This window comes from Carlito syrichta, unplaced genomic scaffold (genome assembly GCF_000164805.1).
Source record: "Carlito syrichta isolate Samal-C Ts95f unplaced genomic scaffold, Tarsius_syrichta-2.0.1 Scaffold311852, whole genome shotgun sequence".
Taxonomy (NCBI): domain Eukaryota; kingdom Metazoa; phylum Chordata; class Mammalia; order Primates; family Tarsiidae; genus Carlito; species Carlito syrichta.
In genome coordinates this window covers 699394-717469 of record NW_007255948.1, presented here as the reverse complement: position 1 = coordinate 717469, position 18076 = coordinate 699394, and the positions used below count along the sequence as shown (strand labels likewise).

The 18076-nt window shown below is 37.8% G+C and overlaps 1 protein-coding gene and 1 pseudogene across 6 annotated transcripts in view; one reads left to right on the top strand and one right to left on the bottom strand.

Annotated features, from left to right (window-relative positions):
- ZMYM4 (zinc finger MYM-type containing 4) overlaps positions 1-18076 on the top strand; it is a 155099-nt gene that overhangs the window by 59562 nt on the left and 77461 nt on the right. The gene's annotated exons all lie outside the window — the stretch shown is intronic.
- LOC103271706 lies at positions 1327-2179 on the bottom strand (annotated as a pseudogene).

Here is an 18076-nt window from a genome sequence, read left to right as displayed (position 1 = left end):
AAAATATATAATTCTGTTATAAAGAATTTTATTCTAGACCATAAAAGAGCTTTAAAAAGTTTACCCTATCGGTCTGTATTCAGATCTTCACAGCATTAACTACTTCCTGCAGTACATATATGCATACAAATTGCATGAATCTGATTACATATGATTTTTTAAGAGTAACCTTTTGACTTTTCTCTTGGCTTGGCTTCCCCTTCCCATCTCATTATCCCTACTCTCCCTCATAATCCATGTTAGCAGCTTTGTAGGTAGCCTTCCGTGTTCAGTGCTCATAAAATCATTATATACATAACCCATAGAGATACATAAAATCATTATATACATACGCATTTTGGGTATTTAATAAAAATGAAGTTATATACATAATTTTACCACCTCACTTCTCTCTCTAATAGTAGTTTATGATATACCTCCTCAACTGGAACAGCTCTAACTCTTAACAATATTCTGTGATTTAGATGTACAGTAAGTAATTTTCTACCTTATTTGTGGGTACTCAGTGTTTACATTTTTGGCCATGATGCATTAAAAATCCTTTAATGAGCCCAGCGCTTTGGGATTACAGAGTGAGACTCTGTCTCTGAAGAAAAAAAGATAAAAGTCTTTTAACATGTCTTTATATATTAGTGGTTTTTTATTTATGATAGATTCTAAAGAGGGAAGATGGTCTGAAAAAGGGCATGTGTTATTTTGATAGGTGGTTTTAGACTGCTTTTCCAAAAAGACTTTAGTATCTCACACTTACTTCAGCAGCGTATAAGAGCACCTTCCCTCATCTATCAGCATACATTATAGATCTTAATATTTACCAATCTGATAGATATAAAATATCACAGCATTAACTTTAATTTGCATGTTCTTAACTCCTGTTGAATTTTAGTAGCTTTTAATAAGTTTAACATTTAGACTGGCGTCTCTGTATTGTCTAGTCATAAATATTTGTTGAAGAATGAATTTCCTTTGCCCTTTTTTAATAGTTTATTTTTAATGCCAAATGTAGGCTTGTTTTATATTGTAATAATAGCTGTTAAGGTGAGTCACATTAAGCATAGTAAAGTCTACATCTGAAAGAAGATTCAGGTATACATTTAGAAAGATAGATAATCACTGTATCCATCAGGATTTTAAACTTTGAGAATGCATAACCTAAAGTTCTTTTTAAAAAAAAAAAAAACAGAAAAATTTATTTCTTCAAATGGTAGAAGACATATTGATGTATCTCATAGTGAACAATAGAAATTTTGGGATATTTTTAAATTGGCGGAATATTCAAAGTTACAATATAACAATAACAGAACTAATTATAATTATATTTGCAGTTTATACATCAAGCATTATGTCTTTGAGCCTACCAAATTTCTGATTATCTTTTTTAAAAAAATGATTAAACAAACAGTATCAAAGACATAGTCATATTTGTTCAAGTTCATGTTGATAATAACTGGTTTTGAATTCATGTAAGTATTTGGAATTGGCCAGCATAAACCAAGATGATGGTGATGGACCTTAATTAAACAGCCATCACTGCAATGCCAGACTATTTCTTCAATTTTACCCTCTCTGCAACCTTCAAACCAGTAAAAGACATCATTGTGCTTCAATGTAGGCAGAGTTCTTATTTGAAATGCTCCATGTGGTATAAGAAGATGTAATGGATGCTTCTTGCTTCCTAACCCATATGGATTTCCATTGATATTTGTTCCTATGAGCTCCAGGGTCTGTTCTAAGAGATATGACAGTGGCACTGCACTAATTTCCAAAACTCCAGGATCATCAGGATGATGCTTTATCACCAGGGCAATTTCAAATTCATAATTAATGACAGAGGAATGCCAGCAATACTGTTTGTTCTTTTTCTCTACTGGTACCCAACCAGGGATGTGTCCATTTTCATCAGGCACTGGATTCCCATTTAATTGTTCTATTTCCTTTGCTGGTATCCACTCTTGAACAGGTCTAAAGTCTTCCTCAAGATTCCAAAAAAATTCTTTTGAGTTTTCTTTTGAATGTGGAAAATTTTTAAATCTTTTTTCAGCTTGCTTGTTGGGGGTTTTCTGTCTAGCCGAGCCCAAAGATATGGCTGACCTGACGCTCCCTCTTGGCTGAGGGCTCCTCCTTCCTCCGTCACAAACATGCCCGGCACTTTCTGCTGCACGGAACCCAAGCGCCTCATGACTAGCCCCGCGGGCCTTGGGAGTGGCGACGCGAATAGCGCTGGGTCCGGGCCGAGAGAAATAGACCGGCTTCGCTGGGCGCCCGGCTCCATACAACTCGCACTCCACGCCTAGCGGCGGCGGCGGCTCCCACACAACCATAAAGTTCTTTTGATAATGGGGTTAGGGGTTGTGATTTCCCTCACTTCACTTCCTTTACTTGTGTCTTTTTACTAAATAAATATTTTTGACATTTAAAAAATATTTTTGACATTATAGCACCTGGGTTTTCAGTCTTGGGTTTTTTTTGTTGTTGTTGTTGTTTGTCAGAGTCTCACTCTTGCCCAGGCTGGAGTGCAGTGGCATGGTCACAGCCACCGCAATCTCGACCTGCAGGGCTCAGGTGATCCTTCTGCCTCAGCCTGCCAAGTAGTTGGAACCACAGGCATGTGCCACCACATTCGGCTGATTTTTTTATTGTAGAGAGGAGGTCTCATTAAATTTCCTGGGTTGGTCTTGAACCCCTGGGCTCTGGCAGTCCTCTCACCTCGGCCTCCCAAAGTGCTAGAATTACAGGCATGAGCCACTGAGCCCAGCTCAGGAAAACTTTCTTAACCAAAATTGGGCCGGGCACGATGACTCATACCTGTAATCCCAGCACTTCGAGAGGTAGTGATGAGAGGATTGCCTGAGCTCAGGGGTTCGAGACCAGCCTGAGCAACTTGGCGAGACCTCGTTTCTACGATAAATAAAAAAATCATCTGAGTGTGATGGCACATGCCTGTGGTTCCAACTACTTGGAAGGCTGAGGCAAAAGGATCACCTGAGCCCAGCAGGTCGAGACTGCCACTGCATTCCAGCCTGGGCAACAGAGCAAGACTCCGACTAAAGAAAACGAAAAAGGGAAGCTGACACTTGCTACAACATAAATGAACCTTGAGGATATTAAGTTAAATGCAGTAAACCAGTCACAAAAGACAAATACTATATGATTCCATTTATACATTGTATCCACTGTAGTCAAGTTTATAGAAACAGAAAGTAAAACTGGTTGTCAGGGGCTGAGAAGAGGAGGTAATGGGGGGTTGTTTATCAATGGATAAAGAGTTTCAGTTTTGCAAGATGAAAAAGTTCCAAAGATTTGTTGTACAACCATGCAAATATACTTAACACTACTGAATTGCTCACTTAAAAATGGTTTAGATGGCAAATTACGTTACGTTCTTTACCACAATTTAAAATCTTACATAAAAAATTGCTATAGATTTATATAGTGAATTACCGTGCTTCAGTGATAAATAAGAGCTACATATATTATAGTCAAATCTCAAGAATATGTAATAGGAAATAAAAGCAGGTGGTAACACATATAGTATGATTCAACAAAGCTCAAAAACAAGCACAACTAAAAATATTCGATAATGGAAATGTTAAAAAAAAGTAAGAAAATAAAATTTAGGATAGTAGCTACCTTTTTGCAGAGATAGCTACTTAGATTGGGAAACTGCCATCAAAAGCATGATAATACACACTTTTTAAAGCTAGGTGATAAACACTCTTAAAAATAAAATATATCGCATTATAAATATATTTTGTGTTTATTTAATAATGTTATGAGGCCAGGCATGGTGGCTCACACCTGTAATGTCAGCACGTAGGCAGAGGTGGGAGGACTGCCTAAAGCCAGTAGTTAGAGACCAACCTGGGCAACACAATGAGACCTGTCTCTACAAAAAATTTAAAAATTAGCTGGGTATGGTGGTGCATGCCTGTAGTCCTAGCTACTTGGGAGTCTGAGGCAGGAGAATCACTTGAGCCTGGATGTTTCAGGTTGCAGTGAGTTACGATCATTCCACTACACTCCAGTCTAGGCAGCAGAACAATACCCTGTCTGTAAAAATAATAATAATGTACAAAAATAGCTTTCTAAATATTCTAAGAAATTCTAGGATAGCACATAATCAAAGGGTAAGGAAAGCTCTTTTTTTTTTGAGTTGGATTCTCACTCTGTCGCCTAGACTGGAGTGCAGTGGCACGCTCAAGGCCACTACAGCCTCGACCTGCTGGGCTCAGGCAATTCTTCTACCTTCACCTTCCAAGTAGCTGGAACCACAGGCATGCATCACCACGCCTGGTAATTTTTTAATTTATTGTAGATGAGATCTTGCCAAGTTGCCCAGACTGATCTTGAACCCCTGAACTCAGGCAGTCCTCTCGCCTCTGCCTCCCAAAGTGTTAAGGTGACAGGCGTGAGCCACCATGCCTGACTGTCAGCTTTCTTTTTTTAAGACTGAATAATATTCCCTTGTATTTGTAGCCTACATTGTGTTTATCCATTCATCTATTGATGGGCATTTTAGTTGTTTTCATTTTTTGACTATTGTGAGTAACACTGCATGAATGTGGTTGTGCATATATCTCTTCAAGATTCCACTTTCGGTTTTTTTGGATGTATTTCTACAAATGGGATTGCTGGATAATGGTAATTCTATTTTTAATTTTTTAAGGAACTGCCTTACAATTTTCACAGTGGTGATACCATTTTACATTTCCACAAACGGTGTAGAAGGGTTCCAGTTTCTCCACATCCTCACCAACGTTTGTTATTTTCTGTGTTTTTGATAGTGTTCATCCTAATGCATATGAGGCGATGTCTTATACATTTGATCTACATTTCTCTAATGATTAGTGATGTCAAGCATCTTTTCAGATGTTTATTGGCCGTTCTGTATCTTTGGAGAAGTGTCTCTTTAAGTTCTTACCCCATTTTAAAATCAGGTTATTTATTTTTTTGTTGTTGAGATGTAACAGTTCTTTATATATTCTGTATATTAACTTCTTATCAGATATTTGATTTGCAAATATTTTCTTTTGTATGTTGCCTTTTCACTCTGTTGATTGTTTCCTTTGATATGCAGATACTTTAAAGTTTATATGGTCTATTTGTCTATTTTTGCTTTTGTTGCTTGTGCTTATAGTGCCATTTTTAGGAAATCATTGCCAGTTTTAGGTCTTACATTTAAATATACAAACTTCTAAATCCATTCTGTTATTTATAGAATTTATTGGTGTTTCCATTTTTCTACTGCAGATTCTTCCTCTATGAATATTCTTGTATATGTTTCCTGATAACGTACAAGAAAGTACTATGTATGCATTTCAGTGTAAGAGGTATTTCTTATGATGGGTCTCTGTCAAAATCAAGTGTAAAAATCCATTGCTCTAGAGCAGAGGTTGGTAAACTTTTTCTGTAAATGGCCAGATAGTAAATTAGGCTTTATAAATCATATTGTCTCTGTTGCAGCAGTTCAACTCTGCCTTTGTATTATAAAAATAATTATAGACAATACATAAATAAATTAACATGTTTGTTTCTAATGAGACTTTAAAGACCCTGAATTTAATATAATTTTCATGTGTTAGGAAATATTCTTTTGATTATTTTCAAAATAATTTTTCAAAAATGTGAATGCCATTTTTAGCTCATGGGCTATACAAAACAGTAGGTAACTCTTCAATTTGGCATGCAGGCATAGTTTTCCTGCCCCTGCTGTGTGGTATATATGGGGAGGTGATTGTTCAGGCTTAGCGTTTATACATTCTCAACTTTGCTAGAAATGCAAAACTTAATTTCTTTAGTACAGTTGACCCTTGAACAACATGAACTTGGACTGTACAGGTCCACTTATGTCTGGATTTGGGTTTTTTTTTTTTTTTTAGTAAATACAGTCTACTGTTTGTATAGGTTCCACAATTAAATGTGGTTGGAAAATATAGTATTTGCAGGATGCTAAATCTGCCAGTAGAAAGGACCAACTCTTCTTTATATCCACAGCCCTAGGAAGACTATGGGACTTGAATTACCCACAGGGTTTTGGTGAGGGGCGTGCCTTAGAACCAAACCCCCATGGATACCAAAGTTTCACCCACTTACTTTTTTATTACTCATCAGTTAGAGTTGTGATTACCTCACTTCTGGCCAACGCTTGATCTATCAGACTTTTAAACTTTCTCAGTATGGTGGATATAACGTGGAATTCATTTTGCTTTAAAGTAGCATTTCTTTGTTAATTAGCATTTTTCACGTTTATTGGCTATTTTAAATTTTTTTGTGAAATACTTATTCAGCTAAATATATTGCTCACTTGCTTTTGGATTGTTGGTCTTTTCCCTATTGAATTGTAGGAGTTCTCTAAGTATCCTGAGCAATAATATAGATGGTGCAAATAACTTCTCCTAATTCATGTCTTTATGTCTTCATAAAATCTTTACACACGCATAACTTAATTTTAATGTAGTTGGATGATAATAAATGTATCAGTCTTTTATGGTTTGCATTTTTTCCGCATTTTATTTAGGAAATTCTTTCTTAGGCTGAGATCAGAAAGACCAATTACAATTGGTCCTCTCTATCTGTGGGTTTTGTATCTATGCATTCAACCAACTGTTGGTCAAAAATATTTGGGGAAAAATGTGGATGGTTTTGTCTGTATTGAACATGTACAATTTTTATTTCTTGTCATTACTCCCTAAATAAAATATAACCACTATTTACATAGCATCTCATCATGTTAGGCATTATAATAATCTAGAGATGACTTATGGTATATGGCAGGATGTGCATACATTATATGCAGATACTGTGCCATTTTATGTAAGGGACTTGAGCTTCTGTGGATTTTGGTATCCAAGGAGGGTCCCGAAACCAGCACTCTATGGATATGGAGGGATGAGTGTATATTATTTCCTAAAATGTTCCTAAAATGGTTTTGCCTTTCACAGGTAGCTCTTGAATTACCCTAGATTAATTTTTTTATGTGAAGTGAGGCAGGGAACTAATTTTATTTTCTGTCATAAGGTTAACAATTGCCTTAACATCATATAGCTACTCTATAATGTGTGTCTGTGACCTTTTCCCATATTCTCCGTTAATGTTCCATTGAACTGTTTGTTTATTCCTGTGCAAGTACCATAGTGTTTTAACTAATTAAGCTATATGATAAATCTTAATAGTCTAATGGGACACATCCCTGAAAAATTTTCTTCAGGAGTGTTTTGCCTGCTCTTTCCTCTGTTCATGTAGAAATATGCGGGGGACTCAAAAAGTTGTGTATTTATCCTTACATATTTAAACTTCAGTGACCTTTAGAGTATTCTCTGTTTGATGCAGTACACCTATCGAAATGCTTTTTTCCACTGCTCAAAACAGATTTTGAACTCATCAATTTAGATGACTTTTAGTGTTTCTGCCATTTTTTTGTTACACCTTTTCCCATTGGTAAAACATTCCCCTATGAGAACTTTTTTCATCTGGGAAAACAAACAAAAAATTACTTGGGGTTAGATTGGGCGAATAGGGAGGGTGGAGCATGGCAGTCATGTTGTTTTTGGTCAAAATCTGCTAAAGACTCAGCATGGTGTAAGCAGGTGTGCTTGTAAATCACCCATCACGAAGTGGGCAAATGCACTGAAAGAATCTCCAAAGAAAAAAATTAACTGAAGCCGAATGCAGCCTCTCACAACAATGCTAGCTGGTATATTGATTCTGGTGGGTTCCTAGAACACTTACCTTCGCTAGAGAAGCCTGTTCTACAAGGGATCCACCCTCCAAAAGATAATTCTGGGATTTTGGGGTCCACCTTCATATCCTGCCACTTTCTAACAAAACAAAATCAAATAACAGCAAAATCTTTTTGGGAATTTGATTGTGTACACCAACTGGGAGAGAAGTGGCATGTTTATGATATTGAGTCTTCCTATCTGTGAACTTGGTATGTAATTCCATTTATTTAAATCTTTAATGCCTCTCAATACAATTTTCTAATTTACTCCATAAAGAATTATTATTCAAGCTCTTCTTATATTTTTGTATTTAAGTCATTTAATTTGTATGTAGGGTGAGATTGGGGTTCACTTTTCCCCCCAGATGAGTATCTTGTTGTGCTGCTATTATACACATAGTTCATCTTTTCATTCAAATAGCTAATCTTTTTTTTTTTTTTTTAAGTCTGAGTCTCCTTCTGTTGCCCAGGCAGAGTGCACTGGCTTGCTCACGATCACTGTAGCTCAACCTGCCGGGCTCAGGTGATCCTTCTGCCTCAGCCTTCCAAGTAACCAGAACTACAGGTGCATGCCACCACACTTGGCTACCTTTTTGATTTATTGTAGAGGTGAGGTCTTGCCAAGTTGCCCAGGCTGGTCTCAAACCCTTGGGTTCAGGCAGTCCTCTCTTTTCTGCCTTTCAAAGTGGTGGGATTACAGCTGTGAGCCAATGTGCCTGGCCCAAATGTATTACTTCTAAGAAGAATCAATATTTTTATTATGTATTTGTTGGGTTTTTTTTTTTTTTTTTTTTTTTTAAGGACATCGTCTTACTCTGTCACCCAGGCTGGAGAGCAGTGGTGCAGTATTAGTTCACTGTGACCTCAGACTTCTGGGCTCAAATGATTCTTTTGCCTCAGCTTCCCAATTAACTAGGACTGCAGGCATGCGCCACCATGTCTGGATAATTTTTTTTTTTTTGAGTTGGAGTCTCACTCTGTCGCCCAGACTGGAGTGCAGTGGCCGCTCCCGGCCACCGCAGCCTCAACCTGCTGGGCTCCGGCGATCCTCCCGCCTCAGCCTTCCAAGTAGCTGGAACTACAGGCGCACGCTACCATGCCCAGCTAATTTTTGATTTATTGTAGAGATGAAGTCTGGCCAAGTTGCCCATGCGGGTCTCGAACCCACGGGCTCAGGCAATCCACTCACCTCAGCCTCCCAAAGCATGGGATTACAGGCTGAGCCACCGAGCCTGGCTTTTTTTTTTTTTTTTTTTGTGGAGACTGGTCTTGAACTCCTGGCCTCAAGTGAACTTGCAACCTTGGCCTCTCAAACTGCTGGCATTACAAATGTGAGCAATTAAAAAAAAATATATGTGTGTGTGTGTGTGTGTGTGTGTGTGTGTGTGTGTGTGTGTGTGTGTATGTAGTGGCTAGAGCATATTAGTGTTTCTATGTTGCTAGATTCAACCTGATAATACTTTCTTAAGGATTTTCCTGGCAAATTGTGTGTAAAATTGGGGTTACAGCTTCATTAACTTTTTTATAGAATTCACTAGTGAAATCATCCAGGACTGGAGATTTCTCGGTGTGAAGTTTTAAAATATGAATTCACTTTCTTTAATAGATGTGTTATCTTATATCTGTTTTGCAAAGTTGTATTTTTCAAGAAATTTGTCTGTTTCATTTAAGTAGTCTTTTTTTATTATTTTAGTGGGGAATGCATAGTAGTGTCTCAATGTGTGTTTGTGTGTGTGTGGTTTTTTTTTTTTTAGTTGGAATCTCTCTATCACTTAGGCCTGACTAAGTGGCTACCACAGCCTCAAACTTCTGGTCTCAGGCAATCCTTCTCCTTCAGCCTTCCAAGTAGCTGTAACTACAGGTGCATGCCACCACGCTTGGCTATTTTTTTGATTTACTATAGAGACGAGGTTTCGCCAAGTTGCCCAGGCTGGTCTTGAACACTTTAGCTCAGGCAGTCTTCTAACCTCTGTGTTCTTAAGTGCTGGGATTATAGGTGTGAGCCACTGCTCATTGTGGTTTTAAGTTGCATTTTCGTAGTAACTAATGGTAATAGTAACAAGTAACTAATACTGTTGAGCATTTTTCAGAGTGCTTATTGGCCTTTCCTATATGTTGTTTTGCGAAATGTGTGTTAAAGTCTTTGCCCATTTTGAAATTTGGTTGTCTTTTTATTATCAAGTTGTAACGGTTCTTTATATAGTTTGGATACAAGTCTCTGTTATATAGATCAATAGATAGACTGATAGAAATAGATGACAATATCTCTGTGTTTGTCCCCATCTTTGTAAATCTCACTCTCTTCATATCCATCTATCTATTCACTCATTTATCCATCCATGTCTTTTTTTATATTAATAGTGTTCTTTGAGAAGCACAAGTTTTTAATGTTGATAAAGCCCAATTTTTATTTTTATGGTCTATGTTCTTTGTGTTCTATAACATCTTTCCTAAAATCATGAAGATTGGCTGGGCTCGGTGGCTCAGCCTATAATCCCAGCACTTTGGGAGGCCGAGGTGAGTGGATTGCTTGAGCCCGCACGTTCGAGACTAGCCCGGGCAACTTGGCAAGACTGCATCTCGAGCATAAATAAAAAAATTAACCGGACGTGGTAGCGCGCGATTGTAGTTCTGGCTGCTGAGGCGGGTGGCTGGGTTGACTGTGTGCATGTGTGCTACTGTACTCCAGTCTGGGTGATGGAGTGTCTCCCCAACTCAAAAAGTAAATAAATCATAAAGATTTTAATATACTGTCTTCTTTTTTTTTTGAGTTGGAGTCTCACTCTGTCACCCAGACTGGAGGGCAGTGGCCGCTCCCAGCCACTGCAGCCTCGACCTGCTGGGCTCTGGCGATCTTTCCACCTCAGCCTTCCGAATAGCTGGAATTACAGGCATGCGCTGCCATGCCCGGCTGATTTTTTGATTTATTGTAGAGATGAGGTCTCACCAAGTTGCCCAGGCGGGTCTCAAACCCACAGGCTCAGGCAGTCCACTCACCTCAGCCTCCCAAAGCGTGGGATTACAGGCTGAGTCACCAAGCCCGGCTTAATTTACTTGCTTCTAGAAAACTTATAGGTTAGGGTTAGATTTTATGTTTAAATTGATGCTCCAGATCATTAGTTTTTGTATATAGTGTAATACAAGAGTCAATATAATTTTTTGTATATGGACATTGAGTTGTATCAGTAACATTTATTGAAAATGCTGTTCTCTTTATTGATTTGCTTTGGCACTTTTGTTGATAATCAGTTGACTTATATAGTTGAGTCTGTTGCTGGACTGATTCTGTTCCATGGATCTGTAAGTTTATCCTTAGGCCAATACCATGCTGTCTTGATTAACTTACTTTTTATTTTTTTATTTTTATTTTTTTTTTGAGTTGGAGTCTCACTCTGTCGCCCAGACTGGAGTGCAGTGGCTGGGAGCGGGCTGGGCTCCGGTGATCCTTCCGCCTCAGCCTTTCGAGTAACTGGAACTACAGGTGTGCGCTACCACACCTGGCTAATTTTTTATTTATTGTAGAGATGAGGTCTTGCCAAGTTGCCCAGGCGGGCCTTGAACCTGCGGGCTCAGGCAGTCCACTCACCTCAGCCTCCCAAAGCACTGGGATTACAGGGTGAGCCACCGAGTCCGGCTGAGTCATTATTTTTCAAAGTTGTTTTGCTACCTTAGAATTTCTGCATTTCTATATAAATTTTTGAAGCAATTTGTCAATTTCTCCAACTTATCTTACTGGGATTTTTTAATAGGGATTATGTTGGGTCTAACATCAGTTTGGAGAGTATTGACATCTACGTAATAATAAATCTTTCAATTCATAGACATGGGATTTCAGTTTATTTAGATCTTTAAATTTTCTTAATGATGTTTTTGTTTTTTTTTCAGAGTATAGATTTTATACATATTTTGTTATCCATAAGTATTTCAAGTTAGGCAACTGGAAATGAAGTTTTTAAAAAGATATATTTTGTTGAGTTAAAATTTATAGATAATAAAACATTTTAAATTCATTTGAACTTTAACTTTTCACTTTGAAATAATTTTGGATTTAAAATATTAGGTAGTATAAGTCATCCAGATCTGTTCTTTTAAAATTGTTTTGGGTGTTCAAGTCATTGGCATTTACATATATGTTTTAGAGTCAGTGTGTAAAGTTCTACAAATAAGCCACAGGGATTTTGGGGATTTTGGCCGAGAGTACATTAAATCTGTAGATTAATTTGGGGAAAACTAATACCTTAAGTGTATAGTCTTTCTATCCATAAAAATGGTGTATTTCTCTGTTTTTTCGGTCTCCTTTAAATCTCTAATGAATATTTTGTAGTTTTCAGTGTATAACCATGAACATATTTTGCTAAATTTACTATATATATACATATATATGCATATATATGTATATATATAGTCTTTTGCATGTTTTATTTTTCTGAATTTCTTGTGTATGGTTAAATTAAAGACAGTTTTCTTCTGTAAAGTTAGCCAGTTAGTCATTTCCAAGTCAGTAGTAATCTATCCTTTCTGTACCAATTTGAAACGTGTTTCTATTTTTAATTTTATTATAAATGATTTTTATTATTTATTTATTTATTTATTTTGAGTTGGAGTCTCACTCTGTCGCCCAGACTGGAGTGCAGTGGCCACTCCTGGCCACCGCAGCCTCGACCTGCTGGGTTCCGGCGATCCTTCCACCTCAGCCTTCCAAGTAGCCGGAATTACAGGCATGTGCTATCACGCCCGGCTGATTTTTTGATTTATTGTGGAGATGAGGTCTCGCTGCCCAGGCGAGTCTCGAACCCGCGGGCTCAGGCAATCCACTCACCTCAGCCTCCCAAAGGTGCGGGATTACAGGCTGAGCCACCGAGCCCGGCATAAATGTTTTTTTTAAATTCAGTTTTTACTTGTTTTTTATTAGTGTAATACAAGTTATTTTTGTTTATTGACCTTGTATCGTACAACCTTTCTAAGCTCACCTTAGTCCTAGTAACTATTTTTTTTTTTTCTGAGTTGGAGTTTCACTCTGTTGCCCAGGCTGGAGTGCACACTCACTGCCACTGCAGCCTCCACCTGCTGGGCTCAGGTGATCTTTCCGCCTCAGCCTTCCAAGTAGTTGGAACTGCAGGCACACGCCACCATGCCTGGCTAATTTTTTGATTTATTGTAGCAATAAGGTCTCACCAAGTTGCCCAGGCTGGTCTTGAACCCGTGGAATCAGGCAATCCTCTCACCTAGGCCTCCCACAGTGCTGGTTATAGGCGTGAGCCACCACGCCCAGCCCTTAGTAAGTATTTTTGTTGACTCTTTAAGATTTTCTGCAAAGATAATCATGTAATCTTTTTTTTTTGAGTCGGAGTCTCACTCGATCGCCCAGACTGGAGTGCAGTGGCTGCTCCCGGCCACCGCAGCCTCGACCTGCTGGGATCCGGCGATCCTTCCGCCTCAGCCTTCCAAGTAGCCAGAATTACAGGCATGCGCTGCCACGTCCGGCTGATTTTTTGATTTATTGTAGAGATGAGGTCTCGCTGCCCAGGCGGGTCACGAACCCGCGGGCTCAGGCAATCCACTCACTTCAGCCTCCCAAAGGCACGGGATTACAGGCTGAGCCACCGAACCCGGCTAATCATGTAGTCTTTGAATAAACAATTTTACTTATTTTCTTTATCCAAATCGACCTTTTCTTTTCCTTTTAAAATTTCAGTAGCTAGAATCCTTAGTACAGTATTGAGTAGATGTGGTATGAGTACAGATTCTTTTTTTTTTTTCAAAAGCATTCAGTCAAATATTAAGATTAGTTGTAAATTTTTTTGTAGGTGCCTTTTCTCATGTTGAGGACCTTCAGTTCTCTTTTTGGTTTTCTGGAATATATTTTTGTAAATGAATATTAAATTTTTCAATTGCTTTTTCTTTGTCTACTAGGTGAACACGTTTTTTTCCTTAATGTGTTACTGTGATGAATTGATTTTTGAATACAAAACCCATCCTGCACTTATGAGATAAATCCTACTTTGTCACGATATGTTACTTGTATTATGTATTTCTAAATTAAAGTTACCTTTTTTTTTTTTTTTGGTTGGAATCTCACTCCGTTGCCTAGGCTGGAGTGTAGTGGCATGCTCACAGCCACCCCAGCATCGACCCGCTGGGCTCTGGTGTTCCTTCTACCTCAGCCTTCCAAGTAGCCAGAACTACAGGTGTGCAATTCCGTGCCTGGCTAATTTTTGATTTATTATAGAAACAAGGTCTCACCCAGTTTCCCAGGCTGGTCTTGAAGCTGCAGCCTCAGGCAGTCTACTTGTCTCAGCCTCCCAAAGTGCTGGGATTATAGGCTGAGCCACGGAGCCTCACCAAATTTACCAATATTTTAAGTGTTTATGCTAGTGTTCTTGAAGGATGTTGATCTGTATTTTTTATTTAATGTCTTTTTCAGGTTTTGGTTTCAGGTCAATACTGGGCTTATAAAATTAGGTAGGAAGTGTTCCTTTCTCATTTTTGCTAAAAGTTTACGTAAGATGGTCATTATTTCTTTTTTAAGTGTTTTATTTATTTAATGTACTATTGAAGACATCTGGACCTGGAACTATTCAGATCTCCTATTCCTTCTGTGTCAATTTTGGTGATTTTTGCCTTTCAAGTCATTTTCTCTGTCAAGACAGCCAACTAGAACTTTCCATGGTGATGGAAATGTTCTATATGGTATGTACATGTACACAGGGTATATCCACCTACATATAGTATATATACGGTATGTACATCTACATGCAGTAGCCACTAGCACTTGTGAATATTGAGCACTTGAAATATGATGAGTGTAGAAATGAAGTTTTAATTTAATTAAATGTATAGGTTCTTGGTCTTTTGTCTAAGATTAATTGTAATTTAATTATATTTAAATTTAAATAGTCACAGGTTATAGTTGGCTAGTATATTGGACATTGTAGATCTAAACTGTTATTTATATTTGTTAAGTTGTTCATTGTTCTTATGTACTGCCACAAAGTTGTTCATAACATTTTAGACATTATTGCCACAGTTGCTCATAATATTTCTTAATTTCTTAATTAATTAATTAAATTTATTTTTTACAGACAAGGTCTCACTCTGTTGCCAGGTTAGAGTGCAGTGGCATGATCATAGCTTATAACAACCTTGAACTCCTGGGTTCAAGTGAACCTCCTGCTTTGGCCTCCCAAAGTATTGAGATTACAGGCATGAGCTACCACACCCAACCCAATTTATTTTTAATTTCTATAAAATCTGTGGTACTGTTCCTTATTTCACTTCTGGTGTTAGCATTTGTGTCCTTCTCCTTTTTCCCCACCTCTTGTTTCTGTATACTACTTTTTAAAAAACTTGTTGAAAAAAATGTATTTGTAGTAAAATACGCTTAACGTGAAATTTACCAGCTTCACCCTTTGTAAGTGTACAGTTCACTAGTGTTAACTATATTAACATTGTTGTGCATCCAGTCTCCAGAGCTCTTTTCATCTTGTAAAACTGAACTCTATTCAACAATGACTCCCAATTTCTTCCTTTTTCCAGTCACCCTTCTATTTTCTGTCTATATGAATTTGCTAACTCTAGGTACTTTATGTAAGTGGAATCATAGTATTTATCTTTTTTCGACTACCTTATTTTACTTACCATAATTTCTTTAAGTTCATCTATGATATGACATGTCAGAATTCCCTTTTTAAGGCTGAGCAATATTTCATTGTATGTGTTATATACCATATTTTGTTTGTTATCTGTGGTTGGATACTTGGGTTCCTTCCACATTTTAGCTATTGTGAATAATGCTGCTATGAACATAGAAATACAGATATCTCTTTAAGACCCTGCTTTTCATTCTTTGGGGATCATATGGTAATTCTGGTTTTGATTTTTTGATAAACTGCCTTTGTTCTCCATAGGAGCTGCACCATTTTATATTTAGGTCAGTATTGCACAAAGTTTTCCATTTCTCCACATCTTTGCCAAGACTGGTAGTTTTCTTTTTTTTGTTAATAGCCATCTTAATGGTTCATTGTCATTTTGATTTGCATTTCCCTAATGATTAGTGATACTATTTCTTCATAGGCTTGTTGGATGTTTATATTTTTCTCTTTCTTTTTTTTAATGGTCTGTTTGTCTAGAGGTCTGTCATTTTTTTTCTTTTTAAAGATTTTGCTTTTGGTTAAACACTATTTGTTCACTTTCTGCTACATAGATTTTTATCTTACCTTTATTATTTCTTCTATTTAAGGTTTGATTTGCTCCTTTTCTAACTTCTTAAGATGGAACTTTAGGTTATTAATTTTATACTTTTTTTTTTTTTGAGTTGGAGTCTCACTCAATCGCCCAGACTGGAGTGCAGTGGCCACTCCCAGCCACCGCAGCCTCGACCTGCTGGGCTCCAACGATCCTTCCACTTCAGCCTTCCAAGTAGCAGGAACTACAGGCGTGCACTACCACACCCGGCTAATTTTTTGATTTATTGTAGAGATGAGGTCTCGCCAAGTTGCCCAGGCTGGTCTCGAACCTGCAGGCTCAGACAATCCACTCACCTCGGCCTCCCAAAGTGCTGGGATTACAGGTTGAGCCACCGAGCCCAGCCTATACTTTTTTCTTAATAGACAGTATACATTTATTACTTTTCCTCTAAGTACTGCTTTTACTCAAATTTGGATATGTCATGTTTTCATTCATATTCACTTTGTAATATTTTCTTTTTTTTTTTTGAGTTAGAGTCTCACTCTGTCGCCCAGACTGGAGTGCAGTGGCCGCTCCCGGCCACCACAGCCTCGACCTGCTGGGCTCCGGCGATCCTTCTGCCTCAGCCTTCCAAGTAACTGGAACTACAGGCACGCGCTACCATGCCCAGCTCATTTTGATTTATTGTAGAGATGAGGTCTTGCCAAGTTGCCCAGGTGGGTCTCGAACCTGTGGGCTCAGGCAATCCACTCACCTCAGCCTCCCAAAGGCACGGGATTACAGGTTGAGCCACTGAACCCGGCTGTAATATTTTCTAATTTTTTTTGTGATTTCCTCTTTGACCCATGGATTTATTTAAAGAAGTATTTTGTTTTGTTTCCAAATATTTAGGAATTTTTCAAATACACTTTTGTTATTGAGTACTGCTTTAATTTCATTGAAGTCTGAATATATACCCTGTAAGATTTCCATTATTTGATAATTCTACCATATAATATTTCCATCATTTAGTATGTAGTCCGTTTTAGTGATTTTCTGTGTTTGCTGGAAAAAAATGTGTTCTGCCATTTTGGAGTGTAATATTTTAACCACATGTTCTTACTTGTAAGCAGCCCTTGAACAGTTATCATAATACTATAAGAAAGGGATTGGCAGTAGTGGGAAACTTCCAGGGGTACTTGCGTAATGACCATTTTGGATACCTGATCCCATTTTTAAAGTTAAAAAAAAGTCATTTAGATCAAGTTGACTGACAGCATCTTTTTAGATTTTTTAATATTTTTACCAATTTTTTTTGACTATTTGCTCTATCAATTATTAATAGAAAAGTGTCATACTCTTTATTATTATGGAGTTATCTATTTTTGTTTTTAATTCTGTTAGTTTCCAGTGTTCTTTGTTCCGTTGTGGATATCCACATTTCTATCAGTATTTCTTGTCATGCATGTCTGCTGGTGACATATTCTTTTAGCTTTACCTGAAAATGTTATTTTACCTTCCTTTTTGAAGATTATTTTAACTTTATAAGGAGTTCTAGGTTGGCATTTGCTTTTTTCTTTCAACACTTTTTAAGTTCAAAAACTTTGGGAAAAAGTTTATTGAAATGCCTCCCAATTCCAGTTGAACATGTTATTCTACTTAATATCTTTACTACAGATCTGTTGTTTTTCAGTCTTTTTTTTCCTCTCTGTGCTTCTGTGTAGTTTTTTTTATTGCCCTATCTTCTTTCACTGTTATTTTCTACTGTATTGTCTAATCTACTCTTAGCCTATCCAGTGAATTTTTATTTTAGATTATATTATTTCATTCTATAAGTTCCTTTTTTTGAGTTGGAGTCTCATTCTGTCACCCAGACTGGAGTGCAGTGACACGCTTACAGCCACCCCAGTGTCGACCTGCTGGGCTCTGGTGATCCTTGCGCCTCATCCTTCCAAATATTTGAAACTGTAGGCACGCTACTACGCGCCTGGCTAATGTTTTGATTTATTGTAGAGATGAGGTCTCACAAAGTTGCCCAGGTTGTTCTCGAACCCATGGACTCAGGCAGTCCCCTTATCTTGGCCTCCCAAAGTACTGGGATTACTGGCTTGGGCCTCCACGCATGGCCTAGAAATTCCTTTTTTTTTTGAGTTGGAGTCTCACTCTGTCGCCCAGACTGGAGTGCAGTGG